Raw genomic sequence first — 9,670 nt, forward strand, 5'->3', positions numbered from 1 at the left:
AAACTATGTTTAAAGAAGGAAGAGGATGGCCCTGGCTGGTTTGGCTCAGCAGTTAGAGCGTCGGCCCACAAACCAGAGAGTCCCGGTTCGGTTCCACTAAGGGCACATACCTCGGTTGCAATTTGGCTCCTGCCCCGGTTGGGATCATATGGGTAGCAACCACTCGATGTGTCTCTCTCACATCGATGCTTCTCTCTCTCCTTCCTCTCCCCTTTTCGCTCTATCTGAAGATAAATGCAAAAATGTCCTCGGGTGAGTATAAAAAAAAGAAGGAAGAGGATGACCACCAAATGGAAATTATAGAACTGACAAGTACGTATATCTGAAATGAAAAAATACCTAGATGGGCTTCACAGCAGATGGAAACAGAAAAAAGGTGTCAGAGACCAGGGGTTTCAAGGGGGGGTTTCAGTGGTGATATACTCAAGGTAAGGAAAGCACACGGAGCCTACATCAGGAGGGATCAACAAACAGCAACAGCATCTTTATTCCCAGCAGCAACTTTATTCAATACAGCTAATGGCTTTTATAGACTCATGTGGTCGGATACTCTGCACTGGGTGGTGCACAAGACAGTATGTGGCAGATGCGCCCTAAGCTTCTGCTGTGTCATGCTTCTGTAACAGTAACATGGGCTGTGCCTGCGCAGCCAGTTCCAGGTCATGTCCCAAACCACAGCCTCTATCAACAACAGGCCACTTTCCCAGGCCCCAGCAAAAGGAATTTATACTGAACACACATCATTAGAAAGTATCCAATTTGAAAAAAACAAAAACATCTGAAGAGCAAGGAATGAAGAGAAAAAAAGACCCAAGAAAGTAAAGTGAAATTGTGTAGCTGGATAGCTTTTGAGGACTCCATCCAAATGCAGGATGTGATCAATGCAGTTGAGTTTCTAGATTCCACACAGCTGACAAACTGTCTCTCATGGCTTCGGTGACTTCTCTTAGAACTGCTTCCAAAGACCTCACTTCCCAGGTGAACAGCTTAATTTGCCATCTCTTCTTTTCCTTCCATACCCATAGATGATAGTATTATCTTTGTTGATCCACTTGAAACTATCTTAAATGAAGAGGAAAGTGCCCTGAAGCATATATAATTTTTTCAGAGGTGACTTCCTGTTTTATCAATAAAACGATTTTTCTACTTCTCCAATGGATGACTGCACAGACTGAAGGAAAAAGAACATAGGAAATTGAGAGTAGTACTGGGAAAGCGGCTCATGTTATTGACTACTGACTCAAGCTAGGCAGGAGACATAGCATGACCAGAAGAGGACTGGCTAAAGGAGCAAAAAAAATCAAAGGTTTAGGAAGTGAAGATTTCAAAGAGGTCACAGGACAGATGTAGTTGGTATAAGAAGGAAAGGAATTGGAGAAAACAAAGGCTCTGCTCAAAGAGTGAGTATAAGATTGAGAGGCGATAACATTGTTTGAGAGAATGACAAGAATGCAGAACTTGTGTAGTCAGACTCAGTCCCTTTAAATGGAACTAGCATATCCCTGTAGAACCAGTAGGAAGCTCATAAAATGAGGTGCATGCATTGGGTCTTCATCTTCTTCAAAATGGACTCTTGATTTTCTCCCCAAATCCACTCTTCCCCTTCCTAGCAAATGGCACCTCCATATGCCTAGTCATGTCATATCAGAAACCTGGGAATGACTTGTGATTCCTCTTTCTTCTTACCCCCATATTCAGCCCATCAAGAAATGTTGATTCTTCTATCTCCACTGCCATCACTGACTTGAGGTTGTCTTCATCTTGGTCCTGCACTATTGAAATAGCTACTAATTTTTTTTTTTTTTTATCCTCACCCGAGGACATTTTTCAATATTTTGTTCAGATAGAGTGAGTGGGAGAGAGACAGAGAGAAACATCGACATGAAAGTGACACATCGAGTGGTTGCCACCCACACGACCCAACCAGGGCTGGGGACAAACTGCAACCAAGGTACATGCCCTTAGCGGGAACCGAACCCGGGTCTCTCTGGACCGCAGGCCGACGCTCTAACCGCTGAGCCAAACTGGCCAGGGCTGAAATAGCTACTAATTTGATATCTCTGCTTCCCACTCTTGTCCACCTTCACCTTTTCTCTACACATCAACCAACAGGGACCATGTTAGGATATAAATCAGATCATTACATTCTTTTTTATATCAAGAGCTTCCATCACACCTAATATAAAATTCACTTTTTTTTTTTTTTTACTGCACTATCAGAACCCTATTTCCCAAATATCATCTCTCACCACTCTTTACCTTGTTTATTATATTCCACCCACCAAGATTGTATGTATGAACACTAATATGGTAAGATCTTTCTCTTCTACTTGGGCATCAAGTAGTTCTCTTTTGGAATAATCACCTGCCTTCTTCAAATGACTGACTCCTTCTTTTCTTTTGGGCTGTAGATTAAAAGGCCACTTGCTCAGAAATGCCTTCATTGACCTCCTCTCTAAAGCTGATATTTGTTGTTCTCCAACACAGCACCCTATTCTTGTTGCACTTATGCTAATTTAAAATGATTTACTTGTTTATTTACCATTTCCCCCATGACAGTAAATTCATTGAGGATAGTCAGACAGATCGCTGCTTACCAAACTTAGGACCTAGCACATAGTAGGTGCTCGACAAATACTTGATAAATGAATAAATGCAGGAAAACATCTTCAGAGCTCATGTAGACCTTCTCCCACTTACCAGTGTCTCATTGAGTGGGCCCTGCCTTCAGTTGATTTCCTTCTTCTCTTTCTCCCTAATCTCACTGTGGGCGGGGGTCTCAAGCAAATAAATATAGCTATAGTGGTGGTAAGTTCCTAATGCAAAATGCAGGGAAAGGTCATTAGAAACAATCTCTACAAACAATTTGAAAGCAAAATCATGACATGAATTATAAGGCAAGAAACTACATAGTCAATATCATAATACTATATTTAACCCCAATAACTGGTCTTGTTCACCCATATTTTAGCAAACCAGCCTACAATAAAAACTATAATATAAGCTAAAGATGATATCTAAAAAGTAATTTTCAGTTTGTAGTTTTAAAAATATTACCTTTACATAGAAAATTAGAACAATATTCCTTCTCATATTTTATCTCTTGGTATTACTGAGGTTACAGACACTAATTCCAGCAGTTAGACATTTAGAAATTATATGTTCCTCCCTATATATGGAAATATGATGCTACCGACTCCCTGTTAATTGAGCAGGCAGTTGCTTTGTTGATTCAGCTGTGGTCCAGGTTTAGGTTTCTCCATCTACCCTTTCCTGGAGTTCTCTTTCCAACCACTAGACATTGGGGAGTTTTTCTAGAAATTAAGAGACCTGCATATATTCACCTTTTATTAAGCAACTTAGGTAATATTTGAGACATAATATTTGTTAGGGATGTGTGTGTGTATGTGTGTGTGTGTGATATCAATAATTGCAAGTACAGTATTTCTATTTCCCATCAAGTCCCTAAGGGCTGTCCTAACCATACTCCACCCTCATTTCATTTAAGTGATTTATGATCTAAATTAAAATTGAAATCATATCATTAAAATTTTTTGAAGCATTAGGAGTTTTAAAGTTACTATTTTACAGTTGGTGATTTATATACATTTTGTAACCTAAATAGTAATCTAAAATATGAATAGCATAAGGCTACTAGATATTATAGCCAGAAAACTATCATATTTTATGTGTGTAAAAAATCAACAATTTTGTTAAATTGTAACATGTATTGTACAATATGTTTTAACCCTCAAATAACTCTGGAAGGCACACATTATCATTTGCTTTTTAAAGAGAAGGAAACTGGGACACAGAGAGGTTAAGTACCATGCAAATGTCCAACAGCTGATACGTACATCCAAGATTTGAACCCATTTGTGAATGGTTGCAAAGATTAGGCTTGTGACATTGTGAGAATTCTACATAACTAAATGTGTTAAAATTTCAGTATAGTATTTTGGAATGTCCTGTTCTAATTCCTGAGTTATGCAATTTTATGTCCCTGTTTATGGTACATCATAAATTTTTGGCTGGAGTAAATGTGTCACTCAGAAGTAACAGGAGAAGCTTACATGTAGTTCTGTGGCGTTCCATTATGCAATATTATATATTTGTGAAACTATAATAACCCAGGAAATAATGTAAAGAAAGTCTGGTAAAAATTTGGCCTGCAAACCATTTAATCTCCTTTCTTAGAATGTAGTTTTTTCAAAGACACAATTTCCATTTGAAAAGAGACCCATGTAGACACATTTTAAAAAGAGATACGTGTAAAGTAGCTGGAATTAATTTTTTAAAAGTCTATCTAGAACTAAAGGAAAAGCAGGGGGTTCCTCTCTAACAACTGAACTCAGACATACAAATAAAGTTTGGGCTGAGAAAAACGTGTGTGTTGTGGGGGGTGAGGGGATGAAAGTGACTGGAGGGCTGGGGGAGAAAGGTGGGAGTAGGGGGAGAGGGGAGTCATCTGATAGAAGAGAAGAAAGAAAGTGAAGGATGAAGAATTCTTAAAACAAAGTTTTAGAACAATTGAAGAGGAGTTTGAGTGAGAGTTCCAGTTCAAATATTAAACATAGGAAAAATGTTATCTGGGTAAAAGAGAAGAAAACACCCATAGTTGGACTCCGCCCCCCAAAGTTAAACTGTTCACCACAACAATTGAATCTAGGATGAGATCATGGCACGTCTGATTGAAGCCGATGTTTTGTTTTTTTTCTTTAGTTGTGTAGCAACAAGTTCACCTCCAATTTCCTGCCTCAGTGTTTATGCTCAGGTCTATATGCTAAATGCAAATTATTTTTTACCTTAGTAGAAATACAAATTTATAGGAGTTAAAATATTTTGTGCAATTCTATTATAAGGTTTCATCCTTATAAATATCCATTTCTCTCAATCTGTTTTTCTTTATGAATGTAAATATTTTGTCCAAATGGCTAGAAGCTGGGTGACAGAAAATATATTAAAGAGAAAGTGGAATTATGGTTCAAGAAAACAGACTGAACACATGCACTTTATTTCTCTCCAAAATCTTATTGAAATAAGATAAAATGTACTTTTAAAAGTTTGTGTGGATATTAGGGAGCAGTTTAGCTGAGAAATGCCAGCTCAGGGTCTCGCAGGAGGTTGTAATCAAGATGTTGGTGGTGAGGGTGGGGACTGTAGTCACCGAAGACTTGAGGAACCTAGAGCATCCGTTGTGAAGCTCACTCTCCCCGGCTTCTGGTGGGAGACCACACTTCCCCACCACATGGGCCTCTGCACAGGGCTGCCCCGGTGTTCTCCTGACAGGCACCTGAGCGCGGATGACCTAACTGGTAGCGGGCAAGTTGGAAGCCACCATGGCTTCTATGATCTAGCCTCAGAAGTCACATGTCGTCATTTCTGCCATCTTCTGTTAGTCACACTGCCTAACTTCGAAACAATGTGGAAGAATACATACTATGTAAGGATGTGAATACCAGAATGAGATCTTCAGGGGCTGGCTGCCACACAACATAAATCCAAAACATCAAAGTAAAAGGAAAATGGGAGTCATCAGATCAGAAAATATGGGAACTTTTTGAATGGTAGGAAGCAAGTAGAACAGTAGAACTATAGAATATTAGACATAAATAAAAATGAAAATCTGGGTATAAAAACCCATAGATGTATTCAAATTAACACTCAGAGGAAATTCTATAGACTCAATTTAATATTAGAAAACCCAGAATATGGGAAATATAGTAACTAAACATTAAACTCAAATTATTACGAAAACTGATATTGTTATAGGATAACAAGAGGCTAGAAAAATTCCAAGGCAGGAGGAATAGGGAAACTGAGATAAAAAAAAAAAAAATTAAACAAGGCCAAGAAGTTTGGAGAGCCTGCAGCTGGCTTGAAAATAACAAGCAATTATCTTGCCCAAAGCAAGAACACTTGAGAGCAAATGGTTAAAAGCCCCTCAGGAGAGGATGCAGGAAAGCAGGGGGCAAGGGGAAAGGAAAAAAAGGAAACTTTATTTCTTACTCCCAGAACAGAGAAGCCAGCAGCCTCAAAGCTTGGCAAGATAAAATTTCCAGGTGCTTCTCATGAATTCTGGGAAGGCCAAAACAAAGTAAAAAGGGATCTTGAGATTAATTTGTATCAAGATATTCAGCAGAGGAATTTTCATACCTAGAGACAGGAGGGTAGGTAACACCTGGAAGCCCCATCCGACTTGCTCCTCAAATGACCTGACTGATGCCCATCTGGGCTCCCAGCCAGATGAAATATATTTGCTTGCCTTGCTCTTTAATAAATGCGTTTGCTTTAATTGCTTTAAGAAATTGGCGTTATCACAATGCAGACAGGGTCACTGCTTTGAATTCCTTCTTACAAGATTGACAAGAACAGAGGTGGGGACAGACCTCTCCCTTCGACCTGGGGCTGGCTGATAGCACCCTTCCTGGGGTCTCTGGGCTGCCTGTAACAATATTAATTTCAGCTTTTATCTGACATAAGTTTTTAAAAATCAAAAGCTCTTTCTTTTTATTTTTTATTTTTTTGGCAGCTGTTTTGAACTTTATTTGAGAAAAACAACATAAACGTTATCAAAAGAGCATGCAGGCTGACTGGTGAGGCTGGTCAGTGATGGCTATTGGGGGATTTGAAGCGCATCAAGGGCCTTTATTTGGCTCCGGGCTGCTCGGACTTCCCAGCTTCTGGGCCCCCAAGCTGGGGACGATCCTCGAAGGTGACAGGGATGGTGATCTCTGCTGACTAGTTGGCTGGCTTGGGCCTCGGGGCCTCCACGGTGAGTGAGCCCTCAGGGGACAGGGAAGAAGACACCAGGGTGGGGTCCACACCAGGGGCAAGCCTGTATTTTTGGGTGAAGCACCAGAAAATGTAGCCATGTTCATCCTGTCTGTCTTAATGCTTGCCGGTGATCTCCACAACACCTTCCTTGGTCTTGACCGGCAGCTCCTGGAGGGCGAAGTGGCTGACGTCCAGGGACACACGCCAGCGGTGGGAGGTGTGCTGATCTCCGAGACGCCACTGCTGAGTTGTCTGCTGGGCCCGCGGCTGTAGGCGGGCGCGGCCACCCGGGGCGCCCTCGACCGCACGGCGGCCGCCGCTGCGGCTGACACGCTGCGACCACTCCTCGGCAGCTCCAAGAGACGGCTGTGGCCCAGGTACCAGTCGCGGGAAGGGTCCCAGCTAGGACTCCGCAGGAGCGAGGCGGGCAGGCGGCGCTCGGTCACGCTGGCTCGGTTCTGCGCTTCTGGCTGAGGCTCGGAGGAATGTCAAAAGCTCTTTCTTTTTAAAGGCCCCCAAATAGTAAAGCTTTCAAAGTCTGATCAAGAACAAAAGAGAAAGATACATATAAAAATTAAAATAACTAAATCCACAAATCATGAGCAATAAGAAATCATTGTTTTAAGCTATAAGGTTTGTGGTGGTTTGATAAGTAACAATAGATAACTGAAGCACACAGCACATAAACCTTGTGGGTCTCATGTCTGGGGGTCATCCCAACCAGTTAGAAGGATTGACACATTTTCTAGAGTGGGTACCAGATAGTAAATATTTTAGGTTTTATGGGCCAAATGATCTCTGTTCAAATACACAAGTCTGCCATTGTAGCATAAAAGCAGCTATAGACAAAACAAATGAATTTGGTGGCTTGGTCCAATAAAGTCTTATTTACAAAAACAGACTAGATTTGGCCATGGGCTATAGTTGCCAACCCCTTCATTAGAGCATCGCGTTTCTTGGCTACAGGGTTTGGTTCAGAAAAAGACACATTAGGCAGTCAGATCCAACAGGAGCTAGATTCTAAAGCTTTGTGAATTTGTTGGGAAGAGAAAATCATTGTTTTCTGCTGACTGTCAACTAGACAAGGGAAGTTGGGAGATGCTGCCAGCCATCTTGCTACCTTGAAGGGATCACTGCCTGACCCAGAGAAGTACACTGCCGAGAGTTGGAAAGAGGGGGACAATATTTGAACTCCAGGTCAGCCAGAAGCTACATCTACCTTTGGGTTGTTAAAGTACTTGAGCCTATCCCGGGTCAGTTTGGCTCAGTGGATTGAGCATGCCATGGACTGAGAGGTTCCGGTTCGACTACCGCTGAGGGCACATGTCCGGGTTTCAGGCTCAGTCCCCAGTGGGGGTCTTGCAAGAGGCAGCCAATTGATGTTTCTCTCTCTCATCATTGTTTCTATCACTCTCTCCCTTCCTCTCTCTCTAAAAAATCAATAAAAAAACAAAATAAAATACTTGAGCCTATATACTCTTTTGTCTACTTCAGCCTATTTAAGTTATCTATCATTTATAATCAAACAAGTCATTTATACCTTTATTCTGTCCTTCCTTCAGCATACATTGAGTCTTTCTGGATACCAGGCACTGTTCTAGGAGCTGGGAACATACCAGTGTGTAAGGCAAATGAGTTCCCTATTTTTTTTTTCTTTATTGATTTGAGAGAGAGAGGAAGAGAGAGGGAGAGAGAGAGAGAAACATCGATGAGAGAAAACATCGATTGGCTGCCTCCTGCATGCTCCCACTGGGGATTTGGCACATAACCTGGGCATGTGTTCTGACCAGGAATCAAACCAACAATCTCTTGGTGCATGGGTCAACGCTCAACCGCTGAGCCACACTAGCTGGACAGAGTTCCCTATTTTTATAGAGCTTATATTCCAGTGGAAAAGTCAAAATAAGCATGTTAAACAAATAAATAACTGTAATTTCAGATACTGCCAAGTGTAGTAAGGAAGTGAAGCAGGTTGTGAAAGACAGTGGTTATTTGGAAAGGGTGTTCAGGAGAATGCTCTGGGGGGAGAGGCCAGAATGACGAGAAGGAGCCAGAACACAGAAACTCTACAGGAAGAGTATTCCATGCAGAGAAACCAGCAAGTATAAAACCTGGAGTCAGGAAGAAGCTAGTGTATTTAAGGAACAGTAGAAAGTCTAGTGTAGAGAAAGTATAATGAGTAAGGCAGAGGGTGACGCAAGATGAGATTGGAGGGTTAGAGGGAAGACTCAGAAGGCCATCAAGGAATGTGGATACTTTAAGTATAATGGGATGCCACTAGAGGATTTTTTTTTTTGAACTACATGTGGTGATGGATGTTAACTAGACTTAGTGTGGTGATCATTTTGCAAAATACATAAATATTGAATTATTATGTTGCACACCTGAAACTGATATAATGTCATATCCCGATTTTATACATATTGGTTGCTGTTGAAGGAAAAAGAATGGAAGTAGGGACAATTGGGAAGCTACTGTAGCAGTCCAGATAAGAGATGAAAGTGGGCATTGAACCAGGATGTGAAGTGATGTTCATGGTGACAGAGGTTGGATTTGGGATGTATTTTATAAAGAGAAAATAAAGCCGTATTTACTGATCGGTTGATGTGGATGTGAGTGAGAGGAGGCCACAAGTTTAGGGTGTGGTGTAAACAACTAATAGTGCTGCTGACTGAAAAGAAGGACCTCAGAAGAAGTGGACTTGGGGAGGGGGCCGAGAATTGGATGAATAGTTTGGCGTTATTAGGGTTGAAATGCCTAGGAAATGTCCGAGAGGCTATAGGAGCAAGCAGAGTTCTCTGGACAGGAGAACAGCAAGGATGTGAGTGCAGGTCAGCACCAGTGTGCTGTGCTCAGAGCCACGGGAGTAGATGCAGACACAAGGGCTGAGGAC

The 9,670-nt window shown here is 41.5% G+C and overlaps 1 pseudogene; it reads right to left on the minus strand.

Moving 5' to 3' along the window:
- Positions 1 to 6,648: 6,648 nt before the first annotated feature.
- LOC118640265 lies at positions 6,649 to 9,182 on the minus strand (annotated as a pseudogene).
- Positions 9,183 to 9,670: the final 488 nt, after the last annotated feature.

Source organism: Molossus molossus, unplaced genomic scaffold, assembly GCF_014108415.1.
Source record: "Molossus molossus isolate mMolMol1 unplaced genomic scaffold, mMolMol1.p scaffold_m16_p_1, whole genome shotgun sequence".
Classification (NCBI taxonomy): Eukaryota; Metazoa; Chordata; class Mammalia; order Chiroptera; family Molossidae; genus Molossus; species Molossus molossus.